The 13,846-nt window shown below is 32.4% G+C and overlaps 1 protein-coding gene across 2 annotated transcripts in view; it reads right to left on the reverse strand.

Moving 5' to 3' along the window:
* Positions 1–13,846, reverse strand: part of CLIP-190 (Cytoplasmic linker protein 190) — a 316,617-nt gene that overhangs the window by 97,202 nt on the left and 205,569 nt on the right. The window lies entirely within an intron of this gene.

Raw genomic sequence — 13,846 nt, forward strand, 5'->3', positions numbered from 1 at the left:
AATAAAATCATTCCATATATGAATTCAAATTAGTTAAATTTTTTCATTCTGTAGTATAGTGGTATATAAATATAGGAAAATGTTAACTAATATATGGAATGCATTATTCCTAATTTCTACGAAAATCACATCGTTCAAACAAATAAAAATGTCTTTGGCGCTATACGAAGTTCAACTTTCTTCACAATGAGTTCATTTTAACTTAAAGAAGGGGTCACTTTTTTCTGGGTGTATAATCACCTAATATATAAACACCTATTCGTATATATACCAAAGTTTGCAAAATAGCCACTTATTGTCTCAGGTAACCAAATCTCGTAAATATTGACTTCTCTAACCGATTACAATGGATCAAAATATTGCGAGTAATGCTGTAATATGAACATTACTTGAATAGAAACGAATATTGTAGAAATAAACAAAAATGCAACAAATCATCTAAATAAGATTACACGCAAATAAATTTCACACATAAAATAGAAATAAATGTTGTTGTTTAAGGGAGTTGGATTCGTCAATTACATATACCTAATAGCCCATTCGCATTATGTTCGAAATCTACTAAAAGTGGATTTTATATATCACTTTTTATAAGGCAAATGACAGTTGAAATCTAGTGAAGTCGATTTTGAAAGTGTAATGTGAATGAGGTACAAAAAGCATTTATTTAAAACATAATATGGTAATGTAATTAATTTAAAACACAATTATTATGAAATATTCGTGGAGAACATTCCTTAACGGAAAAATCTTCAGAATTACCGTTACGTTACATATTCTTTCTGAATTTTTTAAAGTAAATGTTCAATTATGAGAACAATTATACCTACACGCAAAGAAAAAAAACGTTTGGAAAACGTTTTTCTTTTGTTAGAGTTTTTTGAATTGCTTCGAAAAGTAATGTTGGTATTTTGACCATTTTTGTCGAAATCAGAAAAACATATATATGGGAGCTATATCTAAATCAGAACCGATTTCAACCGAATTTGGCACGCATAGCAACAATACTAATTCTACTCTCTGTGCAAAATTTCAACTAAATCGGAGTTAAAAATTGGCCTCTGTGGTCATATGAGTGTAAATCGGGCGAAAGCTATATATGGGAGATATATCTAAATCTGAACCGATTTCAACCAAATTTGGCACGCATATTACAATGCTAATTCTACTCCCTATGCAAAATTTCAACTAAATCGGAGCAAAAAATTGGTCTCTGTGGGCAAATGAGTGTATATCGGGCGAAAGCTATATATGGGAGCTATATCTAAATCTGAACCGATTTGGCTGATATTTTGCAAGTTTTTCGAGACTCATAAAATATTCGGATGTACGGAATTTGAGGAAGATCGGTTGATATACACGCCAATTATGACCAGATCAGTGAAAAATATATATGGCAGCTATATCTAAATCTGAACCGATTTTTTCCAAAATCAATAGGGATCGTCTTTGAGCCGAAACAGGAGCCTATATCAAATTTTAGGACAATCGGACTAAAACTGCGAGCTGAACTTTGCACACAAAAATACAGCAACAGACAGACAGACAGACAGACAGACGGACATCGCTAAATCGACTCAGAATTTAATTCTAAGCCGATCCGTATACTAAAAGGTTGGTCTATGATTACTCCTTCTTGGCGTTACATACAAATGCACAAACTTATTATACCCTGTACCACAGTAGTGGTGAAGGGTATAAAAAGGATAAGTCAAAATATCCAAACAGCGAGTTCAAATGAACTACTCTCTGTTCCACGTGGTCATAATTTTTATTCACAAAAAACATTGTATTAATAACTTTCGTCATAAGTTTGTATAATAAAGTACATTTGCTTAAAGAAAGTTTAATTTTAATGTATGAAAATTTTCATAATAGTAAAACGGTTTGTTGTTCCTTTAATTATTTAATTTCTCTGTAGTGGGGAATGATTAATTTAAAAATAGTTTAGTCGTCGTCATTTTAAAAAGACTGTTAACCAATTTTTATTATCGGGTTTCCCAAAAAATAAGCAAGTAAACCAAAATAATCCTGACTTTTTAACTTTTTAAATGAACTAAAATACAATGTTATAGATGAACAAAAATTTAAGAGAATTATAAACTAGACAAGTTGAAAAAAATCTTAAGGGCTAAATCATGGTCAATATTACCACAGTTTAGTTCATTTTGCAATGGAAAAGGGTTCACTGTTTTTTCAATGCGGTAGGTAGGTCGCAAAAGTCACAGTTTGTGACAGGCCAACCCTGATTTGAAGATGGAAATTGTATTTTACTATTTGAAAATACACGGACGAAAAAGACTGTTTTTCATATGTTTGGGTATAAACGTTATATGTTTGGAACTCAAATTTTTAAACACAATATTTTTGAGTGCAAACATACAATGTTCATAAACTAGCATAATATGTTTGGGACATATATGTTAATATATTAGAACATATTATTTTTGGGACATAAAATGTTTGTAAATGTAATATGCTTGAATGCAAACATATATTAATTTAGAAATAGCCCATAAACATATATGTGTTTACAAAGAGAGACAAAGTGTATGCTGGAAGTAAAAAAATGAAAGTAACCAATTGGCGCATTACAAATATATATACACAAAGAAAATTTCATTAAATATAGGAAAAATACTATGTGTGAATATAAACAAGTATAAATTTACATATTATGAGTAAACATATATATGTTGTGATATAAGACTTCGCCAAAAATTGTATATGCTTAAGTAAAATATTAAAATGAGTATTCGGAGAGAAAATTCATTCGGAACCAAGATAAAATATATTTGAAAAAAAGAGCATAAGTTTTGTATATCATTTTCGCATTACGGGCACAATTTTTTTGTTTCGTCAAAACAAATCGGAACGTAGGACGAGTAAGTCAAAATATTCAAACATTAAAGGGATCTTCATAAAAACTAACGAAAGGGCACTATACACTGAACAAAAAGCATGTCCGGTTCCAAAGATTGTGTCTCCACGTTAACAATTTTGATATTGATTCCAAACCAAAGAAGCGGAGAATACAAGTAAGGATGCTTTTGAGACACAATTCTCTTTTAAATGGGGTTTTGTGTACTTGACTCTACGAAGCACATTTCAATTTTTCGCTTTTTCAGCTTTTTTTCATATGCTATAAAATGTCCGTTAAAAACAAGACTTCCAGTAGAAATTATGCTATGTTTCAAGTAAAAAATGTTTTTAAAATAAAGTATTGAAAAACATATCCTATTTTTGAACATGGAAAAAACTTTATATTAGAGAAATGCGTCTTCTAAGCTAAGCAAAAGTTGTATTCTTATTTTAAGGACATGAACTCTTTGGCCTCACGACAATATTTTTTCAGTGCACTCTTTTTAGAGTTGTGAAAGTAAAATGAAAACAGGGGGAAACAGTGAAAAATTAAACAGTAAGATCTATAAAAACAAAGATTAATTCCTCTTTATTAATGAGTAGTCCAAGAGGAGTTGACGGATTTTTTCGAAAATAAAAGCGGGCATTGAGTTCGAGTTTTGCCGCTAAAATTATTTCTCATTTTAGCGGCAAAACCAGAATAATATTACAACTTTTTCCGGTAAGTTCTATTATAACATGTTGGGGAAAGATCCAAAGCAACAATTGAATAAGTTTATTTTCTTTAAAAGAAATTATTAAAGAAAAATAAAAGGGTAAACATGGCCATTTTAACGTGATGATGCCAATTTATACCGGCCTTAAGAATTAAATTAAGTACAAAATTATTCGTTAATAAAAATTCATATTTATTTGTATTTCTAAATTAATGGTGTTACATGCTAGCAAACAATTGTTCACACCAAAATAAATTTATGTGCTGTTTTAAAATTACTGTTTAGAATTTAAATATAATGTGCTTTTGAATGGTTATCGTTAACCTTAGGATTCGATGGAAAATCTGTATATATACTCGACTTCACGTTCTTCTTTTGTAAGAGTTTTTGAATTTCTTCGAAAATTTTAAACTTGTATACAAAAACCTTTATTTGTTACACAATTTTTATTGTTGCAATAAAAAAATAATATTTGATTTGAACTCAGTCCATTTCGTTTATATCAAGCACTTTTCTTTTCTGACTTTAAGTCTTTTATAAAACACTCTTTACAATTTCGTAGTAAAAATTTAATATAATAGTATGTAATGCTGAACACCTTTTCGGGAACTTCCGAACCTATCTGGAATATATGTTAAAAAATATATTAAAAAAAAAAAAAAATGGTGTTGGTCGAAGCAGGGATCGAACCCAGGTCCCCTGTCACGCAAGGCGGACGACCAACCACTGCTCCACGCTGCCAACAAATGTATGTTTAACAATGTTATGTTGTTAAACAATGTTATGTTTGCATCGGCTCGTGAACGCCGCAAGCTATGCTATATAAATATAACTTATAACGATAATTATCTATTGATGACCATAACAGCTACGTAGGCCAGTGGTTAGTGTGCTGGCTTACAAACTGTGTGGTCCGCTGTTCGAATCCCCGTCCGGCAAAAGGTAAAATTAAAAAGAAAATTATAAAATATAACAATTTCTTCTAAAATGTTTCTATTACAGAAAAAGGTGCTAAAAACTAAAAAACTCATGGAAGTGAGAAAAATGTGAGGGAATATACAATTAGGCAGAAAAAAAATTTGAGCACAATCTTCTTTGGGAGAAAATTCTTCTAAGCATATAATATTTTTGGGTTCAAAATGTTTCCAAACATATTATATGTTCACATAAGAACATATAGTGTTTTGGAAGACAACATTATTGAATTGGGATGGAAAAATACAAAATGTTTGGAACTTAGACTACCCAAACATATTATATTGTTTAGACCAATATGCTTTCAAACATATTATATATTGGAAGAAATCAAACATATAAATGTTTGGGCAATACCCAAAAATTTATATTCTTGAAGCAAAATATGTTTGGGAGTATATGTTACAGAAGCGATTTTTTTGAGGGTGTAGTTTCTTTGTCCGACACAGGTGGGTCTGAGTCCCGAATCTAAGTAAAATGTTTTCTTAATTCCAAAAAACTTTAAACCAAAGATGCTAAATCCTCAAAATAAGTCTTAACCTATATTTAAAGCTTTTTTATCTTTAATCTATATATTAAATATTTCAGTTAATTTAAGGACGCATTCTTTAAATCAAAAATGTGTTTCTTTATTTTAAGGAAAATTGTTCTTAGTTAAAAAACATGCGACTTTAACGGAGGGACGCAAATTTACAAAATTTAATAAAAAAATTTTTGAAGTAAAGATTATAAACTTTATTTTAATTAAAATGTCATCTTCAGGGATGGTATCTTTATTGAATTTGGCAATTTCTATAATATAACAATTATTAATTTTAATTTTACATCGTTATATCATCTGGTTAGTAAAAGAAAATACACTTACATTTAATCTTTAGTCAGTTTATTTTCTATTGCATTTTTAGGGAAAAAAATGTAAATAAGAGATTTACATTGGAATCTTTACGCATCCAACAATAACAGGTTGGCTGATAAGTCCCCGGTCTAACAAAGAAAAACACATTTTTTTGTCAAAATTCTTTTTTATTATTCAACATAGTTCCCTTCAAGAGCGATACAACGATTATAACGACCTTCCAATTTTTTGATACAATTTTGGTAGTACTCCTTCGGTTTTGCCTCAAAATAGGCCTCAGTTTCGGCGATCACTTCTTCATTGCAGCCAAATTTTTTCCCTGCGAGCATCATTTTGAGGTCTGAGAACAAGAAAAAGTCGCTGGGGCCAGATCTGTAGAATACGGTGGGTGGGGAAGCAATTCGAAGCCAAATTCATGAATTTTTGCCATCGTTCTCAATGGCTTGTGGCACGGTGCGTTGTCTTGGTGGAACAACACTTTTTTCTTCTTCATATGGGGCCGTTTTGCCGCGATTTCGACCTTCAAACGCTATAATAACGCCATATAATAGTCACTGTTGATGGTTTTTCCCTTCTCAAGATAATCGATAAAAATTATTCCATGCGCATCCCAAAAAGCAGAGGCCATTACTTTGCCAGCGGACTTTTGAGTCTTTCCACGCTTCGGAGACGGTTCACCGGTCGCTGTCCACTCAGCCGACTGTCGATTGGACTCAGGAGTGTAGTGATGGAGGTATGTTTCATCCATTGTCACATATCGACGGAACAGCGTTGCCAATTTAGCTTTTTTCCCGCTAGATTTGGCTTTTTTTTGAAGACGTTTAGCGGGAAAAAATGCATTTAGCTTTTAGCTTTTTTTCTGGCTTTTTTCATGACCCTTTTAGCTATTTTTGGCTAAAAGGGTCATGAAAAATAGAAGAGGTTTTTCAACATTTTATTTTAAAAACGTATACATAGAATAATTTCTACTTAAAGTCGAGTCTGAATTTGGAAATTTAAGTTGTCGTTAGCACGTTTTTAAAGCACTGTGATAGCTCATGAAGAAAAAGCTAAAAAAAAACGAATATTTAAATTCAAATTTGACTCGGAATCAATACCAAAATCATTAGTGTACAAAATCTTTGGACCCGAATATAGAAATAATTAAGGAAAAAAAGTTTTGAATGTGGTATTATTTTTTTAACATAAAAAAATGCAATGAAAAAAATTCGTAGTGATAGGATCAAAACAAATCTGCTATATATTAATGGAATGGATTTACATTTACGAAAATTGGATAATAGGTTTGTATGGGAAATTTTCGAATAAAAGTTATTCAATATAAACTTGCAAGACAGTTAGAATGGGTTTTATTCTCTTGGGTAAAATTAGGAGAAGTGTTCACGTTCACGAATTTATCATTAATTCAGTTAAAACGAAATATATTGATATTTTCTAATGCAGTTCTATGTGACATTATGCAATATATCGCACATTGGACTTGTTGATGATTAACCAGCTGCCAATTGCAAGTTTACTGGGAAAAATGTTTTTACTAGGAAATATAAACGAAGGACTTCCAGTAAAAATGTGTGATAGTAATCAAAATGTATCGAGTACGCAAACAGAGCTAATATGACTTAAATTTTCTTACAGTCTCACAGAAATTGAATTAAAATGAATACAATTAAAATATTATGCATTTTAAGTGAAATAAAGCCTTTAAGTTTGTTAAATTTCAATCAGAAATGTGACTTTTGATACAAAAAATTTTAGCTTTTTTTCTAGCTATTTTTTAAAATTTGTTAGCTTTTTTGGCTAGTTTTTTGGACAAATCTAGCGGTTTTTTGTGAAACAATTCTGGCAACGCTGCGACGGAAAAACTCGGGTGTATTACGAGTTAACAGATGCAAACACCGCTCAGAATCATCAACACGTTGTTGTTTTTGGCCCACTTTGCACAGAGCTTCCGCATATCTAAATATTGATGAATGATATGACCAACACGTTCCTTTGATATCTTTAAGGCCTCTGCTATCTCGATCAACTTTATTTTACGGTCATTCAAAATCATTTTGTGGATTTTTTTGATGTTTTCGTCGGTAACCACCTCTTTCGGGCATCCACTGCGTTCGCCGTCCTCCGTGCTCATTTCACCACGCTTGAATTTTGCATACCAATCAATTATTGTTGATTTCCCTGGGGCAGAGTCAGAGCCAGAGTTTTTGCTTCCACCGTATTTTTTCCCTTCAGAAAACAGTATTTTATCCAAACACGAAATTCCTTTTTTTCCATTTTATATATAATTATTGTACTTTTATATATAATTATTGTTAATATTGTACTTTATATATACTTATTGTTAATGTTTAGATTAAGCTTTGAAATAGGTGCACCGAAAAAAGTGAACTGTTTTATAGGAAGAATGAACTACCACGCACGAAAATTTAACTAAATTTTAAAATTAAATGATCGACGAATAAAAGTGTGTGAAATTGCTAATATCATGGGCATCTCAAATGATCGAGTCCATTTAATTTTGCATGAAGAACTACAGATGAAAAAGCTTTCTGCAAGATTGGTGCCGCATTTGTTAACATTCGATCAAAAACGCATAAGAATGAACATTTCTCAAGCTTGTTTGGGTCGTTTTAAGCGAAATAAAATGGATTTTAAGCGTCGTTTCATAACTGTAGATGAGACATGGATCCACCACTATACTCCAGAGACAAAAGAACAATCCAAAAAATGGATTGAAGCTGGAGGAAGTGCTACAAAGAAGGCAAAAACAATTCAATCGGCTGGTAAGGTTATGGCAACGGTTATTTGGGACTTCAAATGTATTTTATTGATTGACTATCTGCAAAAGGGTAAAACAATAAATTCAGAGTAATATTGCAACCTCTTGGATCAATTAAATGTACAAATTCGAGCAAAATGTTCTGGCTTTCAACACAAAAAAAAAATTTTCATCAAGACAACACACCAGCGCACACGAGTGTTTTAACAAGGGCTAAAATCAACGAATTAAAGTATGAGTTGCTTGACCACCCACATTATTCTTCTGATTTAGCTCCCAGTGACTTTTACTTGTTCCCAAATCTAAAAAAATTCCTTGCTGGCAAGCGTTTTACCTCAAATGAAGATGCAATTACAGTTGTAAACCACTATTTTGAAGACCTTGAGGAAAACTATTTTAATCAAGGGATAGAATTGCTAGAAAAGCGTCAATACACTTAGAAGTTTCAGGAGATTATATTGAAAACTAAAAATATTTTTGAAAAACTAGCTATTCTCTTTCATTGATAGGATAAGAAGTTTCCGAAACGCCCTTCTTCTTTTTCGAGGCATGCTCGAACAAAACATTCATCCAATGAAGAAAAAGTGTTACAAGAAAAAATAGAAAATGAAAATGAATGCGAAGATAACAAGTGTAATTTTAAATTTATTTTGGACAATTTATTGTTTTACGAAACATTTATATGTTATATGTTTATGGAAGTATTCCTAATTTACAGATAATTGGCGCAACATTTTTCGTTCTGTGAAAACCGAATATGGTTTTAAACTGAAATTAAAGGAGAAAGACGAATTGAATGAACAAAAAATTCAAAAGGTACATTTGGGCACAAAAAGTGTGAGTTAAATTTTGTTCAAAATTGTAATAGGATCGAATATATTTTACAATAATTCAAAGTATCAAATTTTAAATTCTTCTTTATAATTGTTTTCTCCACAGAATGAACCCATAAAACTTTTCATCCTTGCTAATGGTGATCTAAATACTATTAACTAACAGAATGTTTGTGTATCTAGATGGTCAATTTATTCAAAATCAACAGCTTTGTTTGATGTGCATGATAAATTTTATATACGTATTTATTTCGTTAGTTGTGCTTTATTTCAAATAAATAAAATTTAATTAAAACAAAAAACAATATGGTTGTTTATTAAAAGTGTCATAGAAAATGTTTATGGTAATACATTTATCAATTTGATGTAATCTATTCACCAATATAAGTCAAATTTCTGATAAGGACGGAAATGTTCGCAATGTAAACAAATTGATATTATCGAGTGGACGAATATAATAGTATCCGTCCATTTATTAATATAAATTTGTCTATGTAGCGAACATATCCGCTCTTACCACAAAATTGACGTATATTGATGAATATGTTACATCAAATTTGTGAACGGTTTACATCATATTGATGAATCGATTACATCATATTGATGAACGGATTACGTCAAATTTAGGAAAAGTATTTATCACTGTAACGATCGCGTTTGTACCGACGACGAAGGAGAATCGTACTTTTGAAGAATTTCATCGTCGCATGGATGAAAGAGAATAATCGCAGATACGAAAAATATAATCGCATAGATGAAATACTTTCATCAACTGGACGTAATATAGTGATCTATGGGATGTCAATACGAGTATGTTCATCACAGAGATGAATTACAGTTCATCGCCATGACGAAAAATTCATCACCGGGATGAAATGTTACGTTAGCTCATATTTGACGAAAAATTCGTCACCGGGACGTAAAAATTCGTTCTTATGACGTACATTTTCCTTTCAGTGTATGGGGCAATGGTTAGCATGCCCGCCTAACATATACAAGGTCGTGGGTTCGATTCCTGCTTCGACAGACCACAGAAAGTTTTTCAGCGGTGGATTATCCCACCTCAGTAATGCTGGTGACATTTCTGAGGGTTTCAAAGCTTCTCTAAGTGGTTTCACTGCAATGTGCAACGCCGTTCGGACTCGGCTATAAAAAGGAGGTCCCTTGTCATTGAGCTTAACATGAAATCGGGCAGCAATAAGTGATAAGAGAGAAATTCACCAATGTGGTATCACAATGGACTGAATAGTCTAAGTGAGCCTGATACATCGGGCTGCCACATAACCTAACCTAACCTATGGGAGCTATAGTAAAAGTGGACCGATATGGCCCATTTGCAATACCATCCGACCTACATCAATAACAACTACTTGTGCCAAGTTTCAAGTCGCTAGCTTTTTTCGTTCGGAAGTTAACGTGATTTCAACAGACGGACGAACATGCTTAGATCGACTCCGAATTTCACCACAACCCTGAATATATATACTTTGTGGGGTCTGAGAGCAATATTTCGATGTGTTACAAATGGTATGACAAAGTTAATATTCCATTATTCCATTAATATTTGGATTTTTAAACTAGCATTTGTTTGTACGTGAATAGCTTTATTAATATACCGGAAAAATAGAATGAAAATTCGATAAATGAGATCTGAATCCTAATTTTAATTGTATGGATCCTAGATTTAAAGCCAGCTAGGTCGAAAAAACTTTTCCTTATTTTAAAGAACCCGCATCTTTGGCTTGGAATCAATACCAAAATCCTGAAAGGAAGATCAAAATCTTTGGATCCAAGTAAACTTTTTTGAGTGTGCTTGTGTAAACGATCATAGTAAGATTTTTCTTTCCAGCATATACACAATTGTGAGATATCCGATGCACAGTGGTCGATTTGAAATATTTAGGCGGCCAAAAATATTTTTGGACGTTAATGGCTTCGAAAGACTGTATTTTAAAAAAACCACCTATTTATTTAAAAAAATAAATAAGAAAAACATATATTTTATAATAAAAAACACATTTTATTCTCATAAATCATAAATAAATAAAAATGAATTAAATTTTCTTATTGAAAGATGTTTCTATCTCGAGTTCTTCGTGCTCAATACTATATTGTGTGGGGCTCGGCAGGTTCTAATAGTTCTATAACTTCACTAGAAAAAATCTTTTGTGAAGTTTTCTTTAACGATCTTTCACTACTTACGAGTGGATCTGAAGTAAGGAGCAATCTTTGATAAATATCACGGTTGCATTCTTCCCTTGAAAATTTCTTGAAAAATTCTGTCTGTATGACCGAAAATGTTTATTTCGTGCTTCTGCAGCCTCCTCCGACAATTGGCCGATGGGCAACAGTGCATTATCTATGATGGTCGCCCCATGTAATAGTAATTTATGCATTGTTGGAGTCATGGGATGCCAGTCGTATAATTCCACATACATTTGCGCTGTGTTGAAGGCATATTCTTTGAATTTTGTTGTATTTATTTTGTGTCCACTTGAAATCGCCTCTAATAAGATTTTAAATCTATATATTAATTCGTGGTTAATGCCTGTTATGTCCGCCGCTAATTCTGTGTTTTCAAAAAATCTCCTATTCGTATTTCCATCATTGGTATTACCAAAATTGGCTTTAGGCATGTCAACCAACAGGCCAGTTTCTAAGCGGAATCTTTCTTGGATTTCTTTTTTCCTTTCTTCTTCTAATGCTTTCTCTTCCTGAGTCCTTTTCTTTCCATATTTCTTCACGGGCAATTTATATGCCAAATGCAGAATTCTCTCAAAAATACGTATTTTTGCGTGTAATACCGAAATTCCAAACTTAAGAGCATCGGGACTTATTTCGTTCTGTTTGCTTAAATTATTGAAATCTTTGGAAGTGGCGCCACATATATAGCATCGGCTAGTTGAGGTCGTGTTGGTTACAGCATTGCAAACTTTGCCATCAACCATGGTCATTTTCAAAATGTGATTATAATCAAATTCTTTTCCATCAATATGTACTTTTGTAGGAGTGAGGTTCTTAATTTCATTTTGCACATAACATATTTCCTCTTTTGTTATATCTGTAGTTTCTTTCACATACCGAAATCTGATGGGGCGGCAAAATCGTGGTGATGATGGTGTTGGGTTTTGCCATAACACTTTATTGTTTTCTTTACCACAAATAATTTGAAGCGGGACAAAAGAACTCAAAAATATACTAGCATCGGATTCGGTGTCTTCTGAGAATTTTTGTTTGTACCGCGCTTGTTGTGACCCGTCACAACCCCATTTATAAATGATCGTTAATGACTTTCTTTCAATTTCGTTAAGGGTTAATAACACTTCTTCCAGGTAGATTGATAACCGTTTAATAGTATAATCCATTAGGTATTGCAAATTAATTTCTGCGCAGGTAGCCGTTACTCGCAATGCCGTCTTTGGTGGGTAGCATTCTTGTTTTGCTTTCAACAAAAGGTCGTAACAAGGGTAATGCTTTGGGTTAGTTGCCCTTATTATTTCATATTGTCGTCTTGTTAGATCAGCTTCTACGAACATTTTGAGTCAAGGGAGCAATGGTTTCATTGGTCTTGGAATAGGCTTTTCTATATTGACTAGCCTTTGTTGGCGAATTTCCTATTTCTTTGAGCACTTTTGAGGCATTTCTTTGTCCCTTCGTTTGCAATATGACTTGTGCGGCATGTATAATCATTTCATCATCAACATTTGATCGAAGTTCCTCAGTTTTTCTTCTCTTGCTTCGTTCACTCGATTCCGAAAATGATTTGCCCGGACGACCTGGTTGATTAAGCGAATGCACTGGTATTTCAAAAGTGCCTTCCAGCCAATTCTGGTTGTTTTTCATAAAAACTTCTTCAACTTTATGAGCTTTTAGCCATCTCTGTTTAAACTCGTGTTTGATGTAGGAAAATTTATGTTTAAGGTCCTTTTTTTCTTTCCACAGTGTCTCCGCAAGACAATAGCAAGTGGTTTTCTAAAAATTCCAATTTTTCATCCATATTTGGTAAATTTTGAATTTGCAATTGCTCAAATAGACATTTACGAGTTACTATTTTCACCCCCGATGAACTAGGCATCTCCATAGCAAATTTTTTTTTTCATTTTTTTTTTTTTAACAAACTACTTTGAACTGCTGTCTGGTGGATTCTGCGAGATTCTGCGGGATTCTGCGGCTCTTGTTTTTTTTTTAAAGAAAAGCTAAATGTGTAACGTATTCAATAAACAAAAAAATATGATCCGGACGAATCCTGATCCATAACAAAATTGCTTTTGAAATTAAAAAAAATATTTTTTTTATGTGAAAAAGAGGATATGTTCAACTGCCGAAAAATATAACGAAAGTTAAAAATAAAAGTTAAAACTATTAATTATCTAATAGAATCTTACTTGAGCTATTGGAATCACTTTCACTTTCACTTCACTACACAACTTAAAATAAGAATACATGCGTATTGCGAAATTTGATATAATCCGGGCACCCAAATCGAAATACGTATCAAGTCAACGATCAAATTGCGTCTAATTGCACGGAAGGGGTAACGTATGGTTGTTAAAAAAAGGATGGGGGGTAATTCGGGGAAGTGTTTACTACAGGTAGACGTCAAGATTTTATGCCTACTACGAATTTAAAATTTTGACTTTTGGCCGCCTAATTACTCAATATCTACCTATGTGCGATGGTTGAAACATTACATGCGTCTATATCTTGTTCGAGATGTGCCTATGGAAAACGCGTATTGTTGTACATATATATTAGGAACACACCCATGATAATTTGCATGCCTACAAAGATTTGGCGATGACTTTTTGCAACTGCTTTTTTTGGA

The sequence above is a fragment of the Haematobia irritans genome, chromosome 2 (assembly GCF_050003625.1).
Source record: "Haematobia irritans isolate KBUSLIRL chromosome 2, ASM5000362v1, whole genome shotgun sequence".
Lineage (NCBI taxonomy): Eukaryota > Metazoa > Arthropoda > Insecta > Diptera > Muscidae > Haematobia > Haematobia irritans.